Below are 21,824 nucleotides of genomic sequence, written 5' to 3' on the forward strand. Positions count from 1 at the left end.
CTCTTAACAAGATGTAGAGTCTTGACAAACGCAAAGTGTCCTGCGGCCTTGGCATCATGACCATATTTCAATACGGTTGTTCTTAATGTGGCTGGAACATACAATTTCGATCCAACCCAAGCTAGTCCGTCGCGAAGTGTGCATTCATTCAAGTGGGCCTTAAACCACTCGTCAGTTTTTAGCGCTTCTCGTAATTTTTTGAGCAAATCCCCAGAGAGTTCTGGTTCGGTTTTACTCTGCGCTCTGGTAGTGACAGGTGTTGCCAACTGCGTTAAGGGGATCATTGGTTGAACCACTTCCTTTTTTATGCTGTTGTACTGTGGCAATCTGGAAAGTGCGTCCACCATGAAATTTTTTCCACCAGGAAGGTAACGTAAAGTGAAATTGAAACGCTTGAAGTGTTGGGCCCAGCGTGCCTGTTTTGGTGATAGTTTGCGTGGTGTTTTTAATGCTTCTAGATTCTTATGATCAGTCCACACCTCAAAAGGGTGTTTTGCCCCTTCTAAAAATTGTCTCCATGTTAACAGCGCCCATCTAACTGCAAACGCTTCTTTCTCCCATATGGCCCATCTCCTTTCCGTGTCTGATAGTTTACGGGACGTGTAAGCACAGGGTTGTAATATCCCGTTCTCATTCTTTTGCAAGAGTATTGCTCCTACAGCGACGTCGCTAGCATCAGCTTGTACTACAAAAGGTTGTTCCATGTCGGGGTGTTTGAGCACAGGTTCAGCTGCAAACAGTCGTTTCAGTTTTTCGAAAGCAGCTTGACAGTCCATAGTCCATTCTAGTGGTTTCGAGGGTTTGGGTTTTACTTCCCCTTTAGTTTTTAGCAAGTCTGTAATTGGCAGCGCGATTTTCGCGAAAGAGGGGATAAATTGTCTATAAAAATTTGCGAACCCTAAGAAACTCTGTAACTGTTTACGGGTGCGTGGTGCGGCCCATTCCATCACTGCCCGGACCTTTTCCGGGTCCATCTCTATTCCCTCATGCGATATACGATATCCAAGATAGTCGATTTTGTCTTGGTGGAATTCACATTTAGAAAGTTTGGCATAGAGTTCAGCTGCTCTGAGTTTATTCAAGACCGCTCGAACCAGTCTTACATGGTCGGCCATGTTGTCAGAATAGATCAGAGTGTCATCCAAGTAGACCAACACCCCCTTATACAGGTGCTCATGCAGCACTTCGTTGATCAACTGCATGAATACAGCCGGGGCTCCCTGTAGTCTGAAAGGGAGTACTCTAAACTGGAAACATCCCAGTGGGCAATTAAATGCTGTCTTCCATTCATCTCCCTCTTTTATTCTCACTCGGTAGTATGCCTCTCTTAAATCAAGTTTGGTAAAAAAAATTTCCCTTCCCTAAATGGGCTAACATGTCCTTCATGAGTGGGAGGGGATAGACATTTTCTACGCAAATGGCGTTCATGTTTCTATAATCAACTACTAATCTGAAGGATCCATCTTTCTTTTCGCGGAACATTACTGGCGCTGCCACCTTGGGTTTGGCTCGTTCGATGAATCCCCGTTCTAAGTTTTTGTCAATAAAATTTTGCAATTCCCCCAATTCTCGAGGTGTCATGGGGTAAATTTTTGGTTTGGGAAGCTTCACCCCAGGGAGTATTTCAATGGTGCAGTCAGTGGCCCTGTGGGGAGGCAGAGCATCCGATGCTTTTTCGCTAAACACTTCCTTGAGGTCCCAATATTCCCTTGGAATTTTCTCTTCTCCCTCAATATGGTTAATGGCTACGGCCGCCCTTTCTGGTTTTATGTCGTCCCTCAGGGGGGGCCCTTCCTTTCCCGGAGTTGGTTCTGCCGTGCGGATGCGTAGGACCCCCGTTTTCCAATTTACTCGTGGGTTCCATTTGCGAAGCCAGGGCAGTCCTAGAATGAGGGGTCTTTCCATACCAGGGGCTACAATAAATCTGAGATTCTCTACATGATTCCCCAACTGCAGTTCAATGGGTTCAGTCATAAAGCTAGCTGGGCCCCCTCCTGCAATCGACCCGTCTAATTGACAAAATGCAATGGGTCTTTTTAAAGTTTTTAGTCTCAGTCCCATTTCCTCCACTACTTTGGGGCTAATTATGCACCTAGTGCACCCTGAGTCCAACAGGGCTAACAATTGCGCGTGAGCCCCTGTGGAGGGCACCCTTATTTCTACGGGGATGAGTAAGGGTTCTTCCGTGTGACTCACCCGATCGTCGGTGTCGGAGTCGGAGTCCGTCTCGCTGTCGTCATCGTTGGTCGGAGTTCCCAACTCACCCTGGTTTCGGGGAGTGAACTCAACGACTTCTCCTTTCAGGGCGGTGCCGCGGGTTTTGGCGGGTATTTTGTCGCCTTTCTTTTGGCCGGCCCCGGAACTTTTTGGCGGTGGCTTGGAGAAACATTCGGCAGCCCGGTGACCCTCTTTCCCACATTTGAAACAGGTGAAGGGCTTTGACTTGGGTTTGAATTCGGTCTTCCCGCCAGCCATCTTGGGTGCCCCCTTACAGTGGAAAGAGGATGACTGGTCCCCCATCCGCCTTCCTCGGAGTTCGCTCCGTCTCAGCTCGATCTCTACGTCCTCAGCTACTATGTACCATCTATCCAAATCATCGGGGACCCCCATGCTTCTGCAGTCTCGATATATCTCTTCATTCAATCCATCCTTGAAACTCTCCAAAAGAGCCATTTCTGACCAGCCTGTCATATAGGGTGCCAGTTCACGAAACTCTTGGATATACTCTGCTACCGGTCTCCGGCCCTGCTGAATGCTCTTCATTCTGAGTCTCGCCTTTCGTTCAGCTAAATGGTCTTCAAAACGCCTCCTAAGGGCCCTCATGAACTGGTTGTAATTTCTCAGCAAGAGGGAGTTGTTATTGTGGAGAACCACCATCCACTCAGCAGCTACTCCCTCTAGGGCATTCGCGACGCTTCTGACTTTAGCCGCCTCTGTTTCGTAGTCCTCCCCCCAATCCTGCATGTGGTTCCACACTTGGGTCAGGAAAAATCCCAAGGCTTTAGGATTCCCATCAAATTTCCCAGGAAGGGGGGGGATTTTTGGCTTTTTACGTCTGCGGGGGGGGGCTGCAAGGCTGGGGTTCTCTGGCCGGCTGCATCTCTTCCTCGAGCTGCCGAAGCCTGGGATGTTCCCTCCTCAAACTCTTCTTCTCCCCCGCAGGCTGTCTCTTCTGGCTCCCCCCTGGGGCCTGCTTCCCCCTTCTCCACAGGAATTCCAAAAGACTCACGTTTTTTTCTGCTTTCTTCTACATCACGGATAAGCTGCAAGGCTTGGTCTATCATGAGACGTTCCTTCTGCTGTTGCATCCACACTGCCTCCTTTTTACGGGGTCTGGAAGTCGTCACTCCCCGGGGGTCCTCCCCCCAGTCCGGCAGTCTCCCCACTCCTTTGGACCATCTAGCTTCCTCCGGATCCAAACGGAGTCTTTCCAACCATTCTGCAGTTTCTCTTTCCGACTGGAGGGCGGTTGAACTCGCTGCCCCCATCTTCTCTTCTCCATCACTCCCTCGATCTGACATATTTTGGATTTACAGTCCCCTCGGTTTTTGTCCGGGATGACTGGTTGTGTCTTCCAGCTTAATGTCAGGTATGCTTCCTTCAGTATCCAGGAAAGAAAACCCCAAACTCAAGCATTTTGAAGAATTTAGTACTTTTACTGAATATGAAATGATAGCAACCCAGGTAAAGCTGAAAGTGAGCAAAACACGCGAAATAGCATCTACTAAGCTTCTTCCCCCCCCCCCCCGTGTCCATTGGTCATCAGCCAATCCAAAGGTCTCCCAAAGGTCAGGTGGCATCACGTCTGGCAGCGTCATTCATCAGGAATGTAGGGCAGTTGGTCAGCCGTTCCCTTTGAAGATCCACTTTCGATTCCTCGGAAGACACGTCCTACAGTGGAAAGAAAAAAACCACCTCTTGCATCTTCCCCCTCCCTTCGCCCCATAACTAATCCCTCCCTCGTTTCTTATGGCAGCTGAAGCAGGCAAAGCTGGCTACCACCTTTAAAGCGCTCCATGGCATAGGACCTGGGTATTTGCAGGACCACCTTCTGCCGCCGATAGCCTCCCACCGACCAGTACGCGCCCACAGAGAGGGACTCCTCAGGGTGCCGTCAGCCAGGCAATGTCGGCTGGTGACCCCCAGGGGGAGGGCCTTCTCTGTGGCAGCTCCTGCCCTCTGGAACGATTTGCCCCCGGAGATACGAAGGATATCGGATCTCCGGGTCTTTCGCCGTGCCCTGAAAACTTTTCTTTTCCATCAAGCAGGGCTGGTGTGAACCCCCTCCCCCTTTTTTAGTTTTTTAGTTTTTTAGTTTTAAATTGTCATTGGGTTTTAATTGAATTGTTTTATATTGGGCCAGTTATGTAATTCTTTTAACAATTTTAAATTTTGTATTGGCATGTGTTTTAGTTCTGGCTGTTCACTGCCCTGAGTCCACTAGGAGAAGGGCGGTATACAAATTGAAATAAATAAATAAATAAATATGGATGAAACTTGCAGAGGAGGGTGTAAAAAGACCCCTTTCATTAGAGTTTATTTTGTGTGGGTTGGTGGGTGGGTGGAGAGGACACTTTTAATATCAATAAAAAGTTGATAGCAGGGAGGACTTCCGGCGGTGACGTCAGCGTGTAAGGAACGAGGGGAACGAGGCTCCGTCCCCGAAGTTCCAAATTTCTTGATTGGAAGCCGTTTTTGGCACTATCGACCACGGAGAGGTTGATAGAAAAAGGAGGATTCTCTAGGACCTCGGTGTGACAGCAATCACCCCGAAGGTTCAGAGAAAAACCCCCTAACTCCAGCCGGGAAAAAACCAGCCATCTTGGCTGGCCGGAGCACTGTCAACCGACAAGTGTGGAAGCGAAGATTATAAAGAGAAACATCGGTAATGGACTAAGTTAATCGAAATACGAAGGTATAATCATAAGGATCTAAAGACATTGGCGAGAATAGGACTCCAAAAAGCGGCGGCAAGATCGTCAGGCAAGCGGCGAGAGACAGTGATCGGAGCGAAGCTTAATATCCACAGTGACAACGCAGATTTGATTGGCGAAAGGAACGAGCGACAGAAGAAAAAGGATTACTAGTAAGCGGTGGATTACAATTTTACAATAATACATCTTGATTTAACAAAGGAAAAAAAGATTAATTAAGAGAGTGACTGTAGAAAGTGAAACTCAAAGAACTGAGACTATTTAAGACTTGTGGGCGGAAGGAAATCAGCTGAACGGTAGCGAATGGCGGATTGAGGATTCGGAGAAGGAAACTTTTACTTTGTATCCAGCGGCAACAACAAACTCAAACCACAGACACGGGATTTGTAACGAGACATTAGACACATTGACGCTGTTGGTAAAGGAGATATAACTTGCTACACAGGAAAATCGGAACAATTGACTCACGGATTTAATAGAAGCTATTGCAATAGAACTGTGAAAGCTGGGTGAAAAGAAGGCGAACTGAAGAACGAAGGAAGAAGGAGAAGGAAGTAATCCTAATTGGTCTGAAAGTGATATAGTGGAGAACTTTGAACATTAAATTATTAAAATATAGTTATTTCATTTACTTTATAAAATCCAAACTTAAAACTTACTTAACTCTGCTTAAAGAATACTAATATTAAAATTTGAAGTTATTATAATATATACCAGGTCTGTAGTAAATAAAGCCCCCCTCATCTGTGATCTTGTTTACGAGGGGGGAGCGGACCTGGCGGGTATTACGGAGACCTGGTTGGGCCCAGAGGGAGGGGTCCCTCTGGTAGAAATGTGCCCACCAGGTTTCCACGCATTCCATCAGCCAAGGTCACAGGGGAGGGGCGGGGGAGTAGCGGTTATTATTAAAGAAGGTCTTAGGCCGAGGGAGACCACTGTACCTCAGACAGCTGGTTGTGAGTCCCTCCTTGTGAAGTGGGGCCACGGGGTTCAGATGGGTTTGCTGATCACGTACCTGGCTCCCTGCCACGTGGCGGCAGCCCTGCCCGAGCTACTCAACGTTATTGCCGCGGTGGCGGTTGATACCCCCAGACTTATGGTCATGGGGGATTTCAACCTGCCATCCGTGGGTGAGGCGTCTGAGGTGGCTCGGGAGTTCATGGCTTCCATGACGGCCATGGACCTGACCCAACTAATTCATGGTCCTACGCACACTGGGGGAAACACACTGGACTTGGTTTTTGTCTCTGGACAGTGGTTGAGTGATCTCGAGATAGGGGATATAGTCATCGAGCCCTTGTCATGGTCAGATCACTCGCTCCTTCGCCTTGACCTTTGAACCGCAGCACCCCGCCGCAGGGAGGCGGAACTGGTAAGATGGTACCGCCCCAGGCGCCTGATGGAACCTGATAGGTTCCAGATGGAGCTTGGGCCAATCCCGGAGGTTCTGGCTCACGCCTCATCTGGGGACCTAGTGGCCGCCTGGGATAGGGCGGCGGCTGGAGCCCTGGATCGAGTCGTGCCTTTGCGGCCTCTGACCCGGCGCCGATCTCGTCTGGCTCCTTGGTTCACCGAGGAGCTGAGGGAGATGAAGCGCCGGAAAAGACGCCTAGAGAGCTGTTGGAGGGCTAGTCTTTCTGAATCTGACCGAACACTGGTAAGATCTCATATTAGGAGTTACCTAGTGGCGATAAAAGCAGCAAAATGTACTCATTTTACTGCTCTTATTGCGTCATCAGATAATCGCCCGGCCACCCTGTTTAGGGTGACCCGCTCCCTGCTCCACCAGGAAGCGCGGGAGGACCCCTTGGAGGGAACAGCCGAGGATTTTGTTCAGTATCTGTATGACAAAATCACTCCGTCGCACGCTTAAGACGTTTCTATTCCAGCAAGCCGGCCTGACTTAAACTTCTCCGTTTTTAAATGGGAATTTTAAATTCGGTTTTAAATTATTGGGGTTTTAAATATGGTTCAGCCAAATTTATTTAATTTGTTTTATCTCTATTTTAAATTTTGTATTTATATGTTTTATTTTTATGGCTGTTCACCGCCCTGAGTCCTTCGGGAGTAGGGCGGTATACAAATTCAATAAAAACAAAAAACAAAAACAAAACAAACTCAGATTCGGGCAGGTCTGGACTCTGACGGGATAGATCCAGCGAGGGTGACGGAGACAGGTCTTGAGACTGTTATCTGGGATGAGTTTGATCCTGTGACCCCAGATGACGTGGACAGGATTCTGGGTAGATTGAACGCGACCACATGTTTGTTGGACCCGTGTCCCTCCTGGTTAGTGCTGGCTTCCCGGGAGGTGACGCGAGGCTGGCTCCAGGGGATTATAAATGCTTCGTTGGGTGAGGGTGTCTTTCCCGCCGCCTTGAAAGAGGCGGTGGTAAGGCCTCTCCTCAAGAAGCCTTCCCTGGACCCGGCAGTATTGGCTAATTATCGTCCAGTCTCCAACCTTTGCTTCGTTGCGAAGGTTGTTGAGAGTGTGGTTGCGCGACAGCTACCCCAGTACCTGGATGAAGCGTCGTATCTAGATCCGTTCCAGTCGGGCTTCAGGCCTGGGTACAGCACGGAAACGGCATTGGTCGTGTTGGTTGATGATCTCTGGAGGGCTCGGGATAGGGGTTACTCCTCTATCCTGGTCCTGTTAGATCTCTCAGCGGCTTTTGATACCATCGACCATGGTATCATGCTGCACCAGCTGGAAGGGTTGGGGGTGGGAGGCACCGTTTTACGGTGGTTCTCCTCCTTTCTCTCTGACCGGTCGCAGTCTGTGTTGACAGGGGGGCAGAGATCGACCCCGAGGCCCCTTATATGTGGGGTGCCGCAGGGATCGGTTCTCTCGCCCCTTCTGTTCAACATTTATGTAAAGCCGCTGGGCGAGATCATCCGTGGTTTCGGGGTGAAGTACCATCTGTACGCTGATGACACCCAGCTGTACATCTCCACCCCGGACCACCCCAACGATGCCCTTGAAGTGATGTCCCAGTGCCTGGAGGCCGTACGGATCTGGATGGGGAGCTCAGGCTCAACCCATCCAAGACCGAGTGGCTGTGGTTTCCGACGTCCCGATATAGTCAGCTGGCGCCATCGCTGGCTATTGGGGGCGAATCATTGGCCCCCACGGAAAGGGTTCGTAACTTGGGCGTCCTCCTGGACTCACGGCTGTCTTTAGAAGAGCACTTGACGGCCGTGACCGGGAGGATTTTTCATCAGGTTCGCCTGATTCGCCAGTTGCGTCCCTTTCTAGATCGGGACTCGTTACGCACAGTCACTCATGCCCTCGTCACCTCTCGTCTGGACTATTGTAATGCTCTCTACATGGGGCTCCCCTTGAGGTGCACCCGGAGGCTCCAACTGGCGCAGAGTGCGGCCGCGCGGGTGGTTATGGGAGCAACATGGAGCTCCCATGTAACACCTCTCCTGCGCGAGCTGCACTGGCTCCCGGTGGTCTTCCGGCTTCAAGGTTCTGGTTACCACCTTTAAAGCGCTCCATGGCTTGGGACCTGGTTACTTACGGGACCGCCTACTACCATCATCAGCCTCCCACCGACCAGTACGCTCCCACAGAGAGGGGCTCCTCCAGGTGCCGTCGGCCAAACAATGTCAGCTGTCGGCCCCTAGGGGGAGAGCCTTCTCTGTGGGGGCACCGACGATCTGGAATGAGCTCCCCCCAGAGATACGGAGGATTCCGGATCTGCGCACCTTCCGCCGCGAGTTGAAGACGCTTTTATTTCATCAAGCTGGCCTCGCCTAAATCTTCTCCCTTTTAAGTGTAAATTCTAAATTTTAATGGATTTTAAAATATGGGTATTTTAAATTATGGGTATTAATTCAGCCAAATTTATTTAATCCATTTTATTCGATTTTAAATTTTGTATATCTATGTGTTTTATTTCATGGCTGTGCACCGCCCTGAGTCCTTCGGGAGTAGGGCGGTATAGAAATTCAATAATAAATAAATAAATAAAAAAATACCAAAGAACTGATTTAATATTATCTTTCCTTTTATTGTTTTATGGTTTCCCACCCCATTGAAATAAGTATATAGATTTTACAGTAATATATTGATTAAGGGGAATTATATTGTGTATTGATTAGAAAGTTAGAAATTAACATAGACATTGCAAAGAGACTGTTATAGATATTATTAAGGAATAATAACTGTGATAATTAATACAAGCAGCATATACTGGTAATTGTGATATAACTTAATAGAATATCTTAGATGATTTATAGAGAATCTTAAATCCCATTGATTTATTACATAAAGGTTATATAGAAATTGCTTAGTGTTAAAGTGAACTCAAGTACTGTGAAACCAGAAAAGTAAGAATATAAACGTGATTTATCATTAATATAACTTGGTATTTAAATATTAATTATATTATATTGTATAGGAACAAGAATAGAAGAATGAATTGTTAAAACACTGTATTTTCCCCCTAACCCCTCTGAATTAATTAACCTGATTCTTATATAACGATATTTCATCTACCCCCAACCAAATCAGTGTATGAAAATTTGGGAAAAAATAACACAAAAAACGATGGCAACATCCTCAATAACAATAACTAAAACAGGGAAAAAATTAACAACAAACCCAACACCTACACAATCTTCACCTGCACAACAAAAAACCATAGACACGATGCTAACTACAGACAAGGAAAAAGCTGCCACTGCACACAACATACAGAATATACAGTCTATACTAGCCATGATTCAGGAGGGGATGAACAAGACCCAAGAAACAATAGCGAATAATCATGAAGAAACAAAAAAAAACCACGAGGAACTGAAATCAGAAGTAGGACAAATAAATGATAATATTAAAAAAATGAACGACAAGATTGAGAGAATACAACAAAACATAGTTAAAAACGAAGAACGAATTCAAAACATGGAAGCTAAAATGGTCTTAACTGAGAAAAAGATGGATAACATCGAACAAAACCAAATGGAGTTAAATAGAGAACTCGAAGAGTCAAATTACCCATCTAGAATTAGAAAAGGCATCATTCTTTTTACGGTTTCAAAATATTGCAGAAACAAAAGGAGAAGATCTAAGGGACCTGATGACAGATATATTAGTAGAGGCTACCCAGAAGGAAAAAAACGATATTAGTAGGGAAACTGACGAAATTTATAGAGTTCATACGAACTACGCTCGTAGGAACAAACTACCTAAAGAAATACATGTTAGATTCGCACATAAATCTATTGTTGAGATAGTTGTTGAGAGTGTGGTGGCGCGACAGCTTCCACAGTACCTGGATGAAGCTGTCTATTTGGATCCGCTCCAGTCCGGTTTCAGACCTGGGTACAGCACGGAAACGGCATTGGTCGCGTTGGTGGATGATCTCTGGAGGGCTCGGGATAGGGGTTACTCCTCTATCCTGGTCCTGTTAGACCTCTCAGCGGCTTTTGATACCATCGACCATGGTATCATGTTGCGCCGGCTGGAGGGACTGGGAGTGGGGGGCACCGTTTTGCGGTGGTTCTCCTCCTATCTCTCCGACCGGTCGCAATCCGTGTTGACAGGGGGGCAGCGGTCGACCCCGAGGCGCCTTGTTTGTGGGGTGCCACAAGGGTCGGTCCTCTCGCCCCTCCTGTTCAACATTTATGTGAAGCCGCTGGGTGAGATCATCCGTGGTTTTGGGGTGGAGTTCCATCAGTACGCTGATGATACTCAGCTGTACATCTCCACCCCAGACCATCCCAACGATGCCTTGGAAGTGATGTCCCAGTGCCTGGAGGCCGTGCGGGTCTGGATGGGGAGAAACAGGCTTCGACTCAACCCTTCCAAGACCGAGTGGCTGTGGCTGCCGGCGTCCCGGTATAGCCAGCTGACGCCATCGCTGGTTATTGGGGGTGAATCATTGGCCCCCACGGAAAGGGCCCGCAACTTGGGCGTCCTCCTGGATGCACGGCTGTCCTTAGAAGGGCATATGACGGCCGTGGCCAGGGGGGCTTTTTATCAGGTTCGCCTGATACGCCAGTTGCGCCCCTTTCTGGATCGGGACTCCCTACGCACAGTCACTCAAGCACTCGTCACTTCTCGTCTGGACTATTGTAACGCTCTCTACATGGGGCTCCCCTTGGGGTACACCCGGAGGCTCCAACTGGTGCAGAATGCGGCCGCGCGGGGGATTATGGGAGCGACTGGGCGCTCCCATGTGACTCCTCTCCTGCGCGAGCTGCATTGGCTTCCGGTGGACTTCCGGGTGCGCTTCAAGGTGTTGGTGATCACCTTTAAAGCGCTCCATGGCTTAGGGCCAGGGTACTTACAGGACCGCCTTCTGCCACCAATAGCCTCCCACCGGCCAGTTCGCTCCCACAGAGAGGGCCTCCTCAGGGTGCCCTCGGCTAGACAATGCTGGCTGGCGACCCCCAGGAGGAGAGCCTTCTCTGTGGTGGCACCTACCCTTTGGAACAATCTACCCCCAGAGATATGAGTGATCTCCGACCTCCGGACCTTTCGTCGGGCCCTAAAATCTCATCTCTTTCAGTTAGCCGGTCTCTCTTGATTTTATGATTTTATGGTTGGTTTTAAATTTTGATATGGATTTTAAATTGATAAATTTTAAACTATGGGCCAAATTTAATTATTTTAAATCTATTTTTAATCGTATTTATGTATAAATGTTTTTATTGTGGCTGTTCACCGCCCTGAGTCCGAAAGGAGAAGGGCGGTATAGAAATTCGAATAATAAAATAAAATAAATAAAATAAATAAAACTGTAAAAAAAGAGATCTACACATTAATGAGAGGGAAAACCCTGTTATAAAGGAAAAGAAATAATAACCCTAAAACAAGTTCCAAGAAGAATAAGAGAATACAGAAAAAATTACAATTTCTTGACAACCCTACTGAATCAACATAAAATAATGTTCCGCTGGCTGGTGCCAGAGGGAATTTTAATATCTTGGGACGACAAAAAATATAAAATCGACACGATAGAGAAAGCACAAGAATTTCTTGACACTCACTTTATAATAGAAGAAGAATAGGAAACTAGACGTGATTCGGAAAATACAAACCAGGAACACTCCACGGGGGAAACAAAAAAAGAAAAGGAAGAGAAGGAGTCTAGGGAAAGGGAGAAGATGGAGAGAGAAGGGGCTAGGGGGAAAACACAAATGGTAACAAGAAACACAAGTAGACTTAGACTAACAAAGAAAAACTAAGGGACGAGAATTGAAATTAATTTCAATCAATATAAACGGCCTTAATCTACCAACCAAAAGAACACATACTTTCAAAAAACTACAAAAATTAGACATAGACATTATCAATTTACAAGAAGTACATATCAAAAAACAACATCAACAGTTACTAGAAAATAGAAGACTTGGAACATTATTTACCTCACTATCAGATCAAAAAAAAAGAGGCATTGCAATATACATTAAAAGCCATATTCAGGCAAAACAAATCTACACAGATGGAGATGGCAGGATACTAATGATAGACATTAAGATGGAGGCCCGAAATATGCTACTGATATTTATTTATTTATTTATTTATTTTTGAATTTGTATACCGCCCTTCTCCCTGAGGACTCAGGGCGGTGAACAGCCAGATAAAAACATCAGATACAAATATTAAAACACATTTAAAAATATATATAGATTTGGCCCCATTAATTAAAACGATAAGCAAAACAAAACAATTAAAAAAACCCTTAAAAAGAAATTAAGCCAGCCCGGCTTGTTGAAAAAAGAAAGTTTTAAGGGCACGGCGGAAGGCACTGAGGTCATGGATTCTCCTTATCTCAGGGGGCAACTGATTCCAGAGGGTAGGTGCCCCCACAGAGAAGGCCCTCCCCCTGGGGGTCACCAGCCTGCATTGTTTGGCTGATGGCACCCCGAGGAGGCCCTCTCTGTGGGAGCGCACGGGTCGGTGGGAGGTCGTCGGTGGCAGTAGACGGTCTCGAAGATAGCTAGGCCCTATGCCATGGAGCGCTTTAAAGGTGATAACCAACACCTTGAAGCGCACCCGGAAGACCACCGGGAGCCAGTGCAGTTCACGCAGGAGCGGTGTTACATGGGAGCGCCACGCTGCTCCCATCACTACCCGCGCTGCTGCGTTCTGGACCAGTTGGAGCCTCCGGGTGCTCCTCAAGGGGAGCCCCATGTAGAGAGCATTGCAGTAATCAAGGCGAGAGGTTACGAGGGCATGAGTGACTGTGCACAAGGAATCCCGATCAAGAAAGGGCCGCAACTGGCGAATCAGGCGAACCTGATAAAAGGTCCCCCTGGTTACAGCCGTCAGATGTTCCTCCAAGGACAGCTGCGTATCCAGGAGGACTCCCAGATTGCGAGCCCTCTCTGTGGGGGCCAAAGACTCGCCCCCAATGGTCAGTGATGGAGTCAACTGACCATATCGGGATGCCGGGAACCACAGCCACTCAGTCTTGGAAGGGTTGAGCCTGAGCCTGTTCCTCCCCATCCAGATCCGTACAGCCTCCAGGCACTGGGACATCACTTCAAGGGCATCGTTGGGGTGGCCTGGGGTGGAGATGTACAGCTGAGTATCATCAGCGTACTGATGGTATCTCACCCCAAAGCCACGGATGATCTCGCCCAGCGGCTTCACATAAATGTTGAACAGGAGGGGCGAGAGGACCGACCCCTGAGGCACTCCACATATAAGAGGCCTCGAGGTCGACCTCTGCCCCCCTGCCAACACGAACTGCGACCGGTCGGAGAGAAAGGAGGAGAACCACCGTAACACGGTGCCCCCCATCCCCAACTCTTCCAACCGGTGCAGCATGATACCATGGTCGATGGTATCAAAAGCCGCTGAGAGGTCTAACAGGACCAGAACAGAGGAGCAACCCCTGTCCCGAGCCCTCCAGAGATCATCAACCAACGCGACCAATGCCGTTTCCGTGCTGTGCCCAGGCCTGAAACCAGACTGGAACGGATCCAGATAGGATGTTTCCTCCAGGAATTGCGGGAACTGTCGCGCGACCACACTCTCAACAACCTTCGCCAGGAAGCAAAGGTTGGAGACAGGACGGTAGTTGGCCAATATTGCTGGATCCAGGGACGGCTTCTTGAGGAGAGGCCTCACCACCGCCTCCTTCAAGGCCGCGGGGAAGTAACCCTCACTCAACGAAGCGTTGATAACACCCTGGAGCCAGCCTCGTGTAACCTCCCGGGAGGCCAGTACCAACCAGGAGGGACACGGGTCCAGTAAACATGTGGCCGCACTAAGTCTCCCCAAAATCCTGTCCACATCATCGGGAGTCACAGCATCAAACTCCTCCCAGATAACATTCTCAAGACTATTCCTCGTCACCCTGCCCTGATCTACCCAGTCAGAGTCCAAGTCCCCCCGGATCTGAGCGATTTTGTCATGCAGGTATTGTCCGAAATCCTCTGCCCTGCCTTCCAAGGGATCCTCCCGCGCTCCCAGGTGGAGCAGGGAGCGGGTTACCCTGAACAGGGCGGCCGGACGATTCCCTGATGACGCAATAGAGGCGGAAAAGTAATTGAACTTTGCCGTCTTTATCGCCACTAGGTAGGTCTTAATATGCGACCTTACCAGTGTTCGGTCAGATTCAGCGCGACTGGCCCTCCAACCGCTCTCTAGGCGTCTTTTCCGGCGTTTCATCTCCCTCAGTTCCTCGGTAAACCAAGGAGCCGCGAGGGATCGACACCGGGTCAGAGGCCGCAAAGGCACGACTCGATCCAAGGCCCCACCAGCCGCCCGGTCCCAGGCAGCTACTAGGTCCTCGGCCGAGTCGTGTGCCAGATCATCAGGAATTGGCCCAAGCTCCGTCTGGAACCTATCAGGATCCATCAGGCGCCTGGGGCGGACCCATCTAATTGGGTCCGCCTCCCTGCGGCGGGGTGTAGCGGTACGAAGGTCCAGACGAAGGAGTGAGTGATCTGACCATGACAAGGGTTCCATATCTATATCCCCTATAACAAGATCACTCAACCACTGGCCAGAGACAAAAATCAAGTCTAGGGTGTGTCCCCCCCCCGTGAGTGGGGCCATGAACTAAGATTGTCTTAGTTTCAATATATAGATATCAATATATGCTCCGAACGGGAACCAAAAAGAATACTTCAAAAAAATACATAATAAAATTAAAGAATTAGATTACGAACATACATGCATAATAGGGGACTATAATGCAATCGTGGATATGGAGTATGACTACCAAAGTAATAAAAAAAATAAATCTAGGAAAAAGACACTACCCGACACCTTTAAGGATATGATTCAAGAGTTACAACTGAAAGATGCCTGGAGAGAATTGAATAAAACTAAAAAACAATATACATATTACTCAAATCCCCATCAGTCCTGGTCCAGGCTAGACATGGCCTGGATGACTGCAGAACTAAGAGAAAACATAAAAGAAATCGAAATTACACCGAATGTATGGGCAGACCATAGTCCTATAACAATAGTCTGGAAAGGCCAGCAAAAAAGAGAAGATGGATGATGGACAGAGAGATCATCAAAGATAAAGAATACATAGAGATGATAAAGAGATGGAGATATTCTTCCAAATCAACAAGAGGGAACAAACATCATTGCAAGTCCTATGGGATACCACAAAAGCATATATAAGAGGACTAACAATTTCATTCAAGGCGAAGAAAAATAGAGAGAAACAGCAAAGAAGAAACAATTTATTGATTGACCTTGCAAAACAGGAAGCAGAATTACAGAACAGACCTGACAGGAAAGAGATCAAGGAAAAAATAAACCTTATTAAACATGAAATAAATTTAATAACAACAACAGAAATAGCAAGGAAAATCAAAATGGCAAAACAAAACCAATTCGAATTCGCAAATAAAACAGGACGTTGGTTGGCCTATAAATTAAAGAAAGAAAAGGACAAAAGACTAATACATCAACTACAAGATGAACAAGGGCAATTGCAGCATACGGATGAGGAAAAAAAGCGAATCGTAAGAAACTTCTATCAGGAACTATATGCACAAGAAGAAATCCAATTGGAAAAAGTTAAAGAGTATATAAATAAAACCAATATTCAAGAAATAAAGGAAACTCAAAGAGAACTCTTGAACAGACCAATATCGGTGTCAGAATTAATTGAAGCAAAGAAGAAGCAGAACAACAATAAAACACCAGGTCCAGATGGCATCCCGGTGGAATTTTACAAAATTGAGCACCAGCCAATAGATGATGTTTTATTACAAGTCCTGAATGAAGCAATTCTAGAAGCCAAAACTACCAAATCATGGATAGAGACAATTATTACATTGATACCTAAAGAAGACTCAGATCTCACCCAAACTAAAAACTACAGACCCATATCGCTTCTAAACGCAGACTACAAATTATTTACATCAATTATGGCCCAGAGAATGAAGAAAATTATCGTGGATTATATCCATCCAGATCAAAATGGATTTATTCCAAATAGGCAAATCAATAAGAACACAAGAACAATAATCAATATCCTGGAATACTATGAGCAAAAATCGGATGAAAAAATGGCCTTACTTTTCCTTGACGCACAGAAGGCGTTCGACAACCTTAATTGGGGATTCTTAACATTACAATTAGAAAAAATGGGAACCGGCGATAAATTCCTAAATATGATCAAAACAATATACTCCGACCAAACCGCAAAGATATGGATAAACGGAGAGACAACAGACCAATTTAAAATATCCAAGGGGGTGAGACAAGGATGTCCCCTTTCTCCTATATTATATATATTAGCATTGGAACCACTGTTGAACGAAATTAGGAATGACAATGAAATAAAAGGATTAAGAACAAAAAACCAGGAGTATAAACTACAAGCATTCGCAGACGATGTAGTATTTATTTTAGAAAGACCAAAACAATCAGGAATGGAATTATTGAAGAAGATAGAACAATATGGTGAAGTGGCAGGATTGAAAATTAATAGACAAAAAACAAAACTACTAACTAAAAATTTGACAAAAAAACAGGAGAAAGAATTGGAGGAGACGCTAGGAATACAAACAACAACAAAAATAAAATACCTAGGAATTTGGCTTACCAATAAGGTATCATCTCTTAAAGAAGACAATTATAATAAATTGGCCAAACAAATCCAAAAGGACTTAGAGGCATGGAGTAAATTGAGACTATCGCTATTAGGCAAAATTGCTTCAATCAAAATGACAATTTTACCGAAATTATTATACCTATTTAGAACAATACCGATAAATCCAGGGAAATCATATTTCAAAGATCTTGATAAAATGACTTTAAAGTATATATGGCAAGGGAAAAGAGCCAGGATTAAACTGAAGCACCTACAGGACACTAGAGAAAAGGGTGGCCTGGGACTCCCAGATTGGCAATCTTACTACACTGCAACAGCTTTAACTTGGATCAAAGATTGGATGACACTCGAAGATAAACGAACGTTAGCATTAGAAGGATTTGACCTGTCGAAAGGCTGGCACGCATTCTTATGGGAGGAAAAACCCAGGCGACATGAGCACTTCAGGAGACACTATATCAGAGGAGCATTGGCAAAAATTTGGACCGAAATAAGGAGAAAACACTACGATAAAATCCCAAGATGGTTATCAACCATGGAGGCCCAAATCTATCCGAACACAATGGATATAGACAAGATGAAAACCTATGACGAATTGTTGAACACAGAGGGAGAAATGAAAACAAGAGACGAATTGAGACAACAGGGCACGGACATTGATTGGTGGCCGTATTTACAGATAAAATCAAGATATAAAATGGACATGAAAAAATTTGGAATCCAAAAAGAAAGAAATGAATTAGATAAAATTATAATGCAATCAGACAATAAATTAATAACTAAAATATATAATTATCTATTAAAATACAAATTGGAAGAAGTGGTGAAGGAAAATATGATTATTTGGGCTAAAAATTTTGGATATAATATTAACCTAGAAAATTGGGAGAAAATGTGGAAAGTAAATACTAAGCTGACAATGTCTGTGCCCTACAAAGAAAATACATACAAGATGTTTTATAGGTGGCATCTCCCCCCCGCACGTCTGGCAAGGATGTTCCCCAATGCGAATCAGAACTGTTGGAAGTGCAAAACACAGAAGGGGACCTACTACCATATGTGGTGGTCATGCCCAAAGGCCAAAAAATTTTGGAAAACAATTCAAAATCAGCTGGAAGAAATCACCACCCAAAAAGTGCCCCTCAGACCGGAAACATATCTATTAGGAATATTGACAAAGGACTATAAAAAAGAGACACAATACTTGATAATACATATCCTGACCACAGCCAGAATCACTTTCGCACAAATGTGGAAACTAGAGGACACGCCATCAGAGGAAAAAATAATACAAAAAACAATGGAATGTGCGGAAATGGACAAACTTACCAAAGAGATACAGGGAAAAGAAGATTCAGATTATTACTTAATCTGGCAGAAATGGTACAACTGGTTAGATAAAAAGAACACGAAATAAGGGAATACCACCCAATGATACAAAAATAAGGAAATAAAATGAAATATCGTTGTATAAACATTGATACATGATGAAAGATAAATATACATAGATATATGGATATATAATTACCGAAGTAGCTCTATTTTTAAAGTTCAAGCTGTAAGACTTGACCTCTCTGTATAGTTAGTTTATGTATAGTTTGTTTAAATGTCTACGTCTGTATATGTATGTTTGTTTATTAAATAAAAAATAAAAAAATAAATAAAAAAAAGTTGATAGCAGGATGGTGGTGTTTGCCATGCACAAGGAACAATGCAGGTGATTATCTTCAAAGTCAATGTGATAGCAAATCTCACAGAAAAGTATATTAAACTCAGGGTCTTTCTTTTTAAAGGGTCGTTTTCTGATGCCAGCTCCCTTCCTACAGTAACATTCCACTCTCTGTCTGCCCAGGGACCAACATATAAGCATCCCATGAAGACCTGCCAAGATGGAAGAAAATGCTAAGTCAGTCTGGCGCCTCAACCAGTTCCAATGGTGGCACCCTAGAATTGTCGAGGCAAAGGGTTGCCCGAAATGAAGGAAAGACTGTCTTCTTAGGAAAGGGAATGCCTAGCATAGGGTTGTCTGCTTCTCAAAAAGTGGTCGAGGAAAGACTCTGAGGACATTCCGAAACAAGCTAGCTAGCTAGCTTCAAGTTGACTCTTGTGGACACAAAAGGAAAAAAAAGAATAGGTAGACTATGCTGCCACTAAACACCCAGAAAACGGGTGCCTCTACTTGGGATTCTGCCATTGTGCAAATAGAGAAAAGGAAATGTAAGAGCATGAAAAAACTGGGTGATAAACGCATGTCAGACAGCGAGGGACCGGGGGGCTGGGGCTCTGTGAAGTGGGAGAATTATGTGAGATGAAGTAGAGAAGATGTGTAATGAGAGGTGAGGAATCTGGAAGACCACCCTCACTTAAGCCTACTAGAATCAGCTGTGGTGAGACGGGAGGGGGCAGAGCTCCTGTGGTGAACTGAATTTATACACCAAAGGCGGGAAGTGAGAAGGCGTGTCCAAATACAGGAAGAATTTGACCGAGAAAATTCATGGCAGGGCACCTTCGGGGGCCTGGAGAGGGCTTGTGGGAGAGGATATTGAGGGGGGGGGGTTGAGGTGTTCTGTGCGAGGGGTTTCAACACAACAAAGATAACAAAAAAAAAAAATGAGGTGGTGAAATAAAACGCAAGACCTTATAGAATTGTTCTGCCCCAGCTCCGGATCCCCAAGGAGTGTGACACACACCAAGCTCCAAAAACTCCGTTTATTATAAACAGACCCCTTTCAAAATGTAGGCTTTCAGTGCAAATGTCCTTATCAGCCTGCTATAAAGTACAAAGAATAAATAAAGTCCGACAAAGGTTGGCAACCAGCCCAGAAACCAAGATGGGATGATAAACTCACTCTCTAAAATGCTCTGTGTAGAAATTAAATTTGTTTCCAGCAGCGTGTGCTATCTGTGAGTGAACCTAAATAGGCTAAGGGAGTGGCCAATTAGCCCCAAGCCTTACTCTCAAGGAGACCTCCTCCTCCTCCTGAGTAGCCACTCCTACATTTTGGAGCATTGAGGAGAGGCTCCTTCACTTCACTCTCTGCACTTGAAGGAGCCTCTGGAGGTTCTGAAGGCCCTGGCTGAGTCTCTGCCTCTGGCACCACATCCTCTTCAGCCTCCTCGCTGTCCGACGCGAGCGCTGGCTGCACAGGCTGCTGGCGCGACACCACACCAGCCTCCTCGTCGTCGGGATCAGCCACAAGCCGCGCAGGCTGCTGGTGGGCCACAACAACAATATAATTTTTTATTGGCCAAGTTTGATTGGACACATAAGGAATTTGTCTTGGTGCATATGCTCTCAGTGTACATAAAAGAAAAGATACGTTCATCAAGAATCATAAGGTGCAACACTTAATGATAGTCATAGGGTACAAATAAGCAATCAGGAAACAATATCAATATAAATCGTAAGGATCCAAGCAACAAAGTTAGTGTTATACAGTCATAAGTGGAAGGAGATGGGTGGTGGGAACGATGAGAAGATTAATAGTAGTGCAGACTTTAGTTTGACAGTGTTGAGGGAATTATTTGTTTAGCAGAGTGATGGCATTTGGGAAAAAACTGTTCTTGTGTCTAGTTGTTCTGGTGTGCAGTGCTCTATAGCGTCGTTTTGAGGGTAGGAGTTGAAACAGTTTATGTCCAGGATGCGAGGGGTCTGTAAATATTTTCACAGCCCTCTTTTTGACTTGTGCAGTATACAGGTCCTCAATGGAAGGCAGATTGGTAACAATTGTTTTTTCTGCAATTCTAATTATCCTCTGAAGTCTGTGTCTGTCTTGTTGGGTTGCAGAACCAAACCAGACAGTTATAGAGGTGCAGATGACAGACTCAATAATTCCTCTGTAGAACTGTATCAGCAGCTCCTTGGGCAGTTTGAGCTTTCTGAGTTGGCGCAGAAAGAACATTCTTTGTTGTGCTTTTTTGATGACGTTTTTGATGTTAGCTGTCCATTTTAGATCTTGCGATATGGTAGAACCTAGAAATTTGAAGGTCTCTACTGTTGATACTGTGTTGTCTAGTATTGTGAGAGGTGGAAGTATGGAAGGGTTTCTCCTAAAGTCTACCACCATTTCTACGGTTTTGAGTGTATTGTGTTCAGTTCCAGATTGTTCTGGTCGCACCATGAGGCTAGTTGTTCAACCTCCCGTCTGTATGCGGATTCATCATTGTCTCGAATGAGACCGATCACTGTTGTGTCATCTGCGAACTTCAGTAGTTTAACAGATGGATCGTTAGAGATGCAGTCATTGGTATACAGAGAGAAGTAGGGAGAGCACACAGCCTTGGGGGGGGGGCTGTGCTAATTGTACAGGTATCTGATGTGATTCTGCTTAGCTTCACCTGCTGCTTCCTGTTTGTTAGGAAGCTTATGATCCACTTACAAGTGTGTTCAGGTACCTGTAGCTGGTTTAGCTTAGTTAGAAGAGTGTCTGGAATGATGGTATTGAATGCTGAACTAAAGTCTACAAAGAGGACCCTTGCATAGGTCTTTGGAGATTCAAGATGTTGTAGGATGTAGCGCAGAGCCATATTAACAGCATCATCTGTTGATCTATTTGCTTGGTATGCAAATTGCAAGGGGTCTAACAGAGGATCCGTGATGGTTTTCAAGTGGGACAGCACTAGCCTTTCAAAGGTTTTCATGACTACAGATGTTAGAGCAACTGGTCTGTAGTCATTCAGTTCCTTATTGGGGTGAAAAACCTGGAACAGTCATCGGGGCATTTTGAGAAAGGGCAAACAATGGGGGAGGGGAAGTAAAAGTAGGTGATGTGCAACATGTGAGGGAAGGTGAAATAGGTACCTAAGTGAAGACGAGAATGGGCTCGGACTTTGGGGGTAGGTG

This window comes from Pituophis catenifer, unplaced genomic scaffold (genome assembly GCF_029215685.1).
Source record: "Pituophis catenifer annectens isolate HBS135680 unplaced genomic scaffold, rPitCat1.0.hap2 SCAF_5, whole genome shotgun sequence".
Taxonomy (NCBI): domain Eukaryota; kingdom Metazoa; phylum Chordata; class Lepidosauria; order Squamata; family Colubridae; genus Pituophis; species Pituophis catenifer.